Here is a 1,681-nt window from a genome sequence, read left to right on the forward strand (position 1 = left end):
ACAAAATGAATGTAGGAAATATGAAAAGAATTTCAATACAGAGTATTAGTTGCAGATGACAAAAATTGCTAAGTATATATATATATATATACTTTTTCCGTTTTCTTTTACTTGCAACAATTTCCTAAAAAGGAAATGTCATAATATTTGCAACACACTATAAAAGGAAAGTTACTTTAGGGAAAAACTATACTATTTCCCTTATTTAAAGCACATGACTCACTAAATTACACTCCTAACAACCACTCATCCTATTTTAAAGTTTATTATATCATGTAAACCCCACCTTTCTTAATTACCGTGCTAAATGGTGTGTTGCATTTAAAAGAAAACGGAGGAAGTATATATTAAAAAAAAAAGTTTTCTATGACAGATTGATAACATAGTATGCTTCACAATTAACTAAATATAACCTTCATTTTGCAGACTAAAAGCTTTTAACAGTTATTAAGATCTTTATTGCGATAATACATTTGATTCCTTAAGTACCTGGAGTATCAAAACAACTTTACAAAATTAGTGTGTTGAAGTGTCTTTTCATCATCATCCATGTCATCAAGATTATTTCTCAACAAAAACATCATGTGATCTTAACTAAAGGGTTTGTCAATTAAACCAGCCATTTTTCTTACTTTATTATATGAGCAAGGTGCAAGATCTTCCCAATTTATATACCATTTGTTGGAGCACTACTCTATGGTGAGATTGACAATTTGTTTTTGCTGGCAAGTTCGATAACAATCCATGTGACTTAGCCATATATCTTAATTACCAAATTTGATTTGACTAATTCAAGTTTATTATGGAAAGAAAGCCAAAGAGGATAAATTTTTTACTTCGTATAATACATGCACAAGAGAAAATGCAGGAAACCTTTACAGTTCTCATAAACTAAGTCCATGAGATGTACCCAAAAATAGTTTATTGTGATATTCTTTTATAACAAACAATTAAAACAATCCATCCAAAAACAATTACAATTGCAAAGTTTAATCTAAATAAATAAATAAAAAAAAAAAAACCCACATAGATTTAACCCAAATCACACCTAAAAAATTCTTTACCAAGCTTGAAGTCAAAATTAGCACAAGCAAAAAAAGACAATAGATAAAAGATTAACCTTAACAAAAAAAAGACATTAGCAAAAGCAAAAAAGACATCAGAATCATCCTTAATATTAACCAACTCATCTCTTAAGCTTTAAACATTCTGGGTTAATGGAGCATTGGGCCTTCGGCAGTCGAGATATGGCAATCGGATGATGAAGTGAATAACAAGCTTGAAGCTTGGGCATAATTCAGCAAAGCCTCAACACAAAAATTCAAAAAGTAAAAATCAAAAATTAAAACCAAAATCAGAATTTGATATAAATTTCAATTTTTAATCCAATTGATTATACTGGCAAATACGGTTAATCTAGATTGTGAAATTGATATTCAACAATAAATAAAATAAACTCACCGCAAACAATTACCTCACCGCTGAAACTACTTCTATAAATGAGAGGACGCTCGGTCAGCGCTTCAATGGAGGAAAGAAAACTTGGTAGGCACTTGAATGGAGAACTAATATATAGTTTGCTTCAATCGAGGAGAGAGAGTAGAGAGGTAGAGGAGGAAGGGGAGAAAGGGAAGCATATGAATTACGAGGAAGAAAGAGGAAAAGCATTAGTCAATCACAT

The 1,681-nt window shown here is 30.6% G+C and overlaps 1 long non-coding RNA gene across 1 annotated transcript; it reads right to left on the reverse strand.

The window, feature by feature from the left end:
- Nucleotides 1-1,005: 1,005 nt before the first annotated feature.
- Nucleotides 1,006-1,681, reverse strand: LOC145630846 (uncharacterized). Its single transcript, XR_014112276.1, has 2 exons — nucleotides 1,462-1,681; nucleotides 1,006-1,307 (listed from the first exon to the last, which is right to left on the reverse strand). It is a non-coding gene; the product is annotated as an uncharacterized LOC145630846 (long non-coding RNA).

This window comes from Chenopodium album, chromosome 5, assembly GCF_948465745.1.
Source record: "Chenopodium album chromosome 5, dcCheAlbu1.1, whole genome shotgun sequence".
Classification (NCBI taxonomy): Eukaryota; Viridiplantae; Streptophyta; class Magnoliopsida; order Caryophyllales; family Amaranthaceae; genus Chenopodium; species Chenopodium album.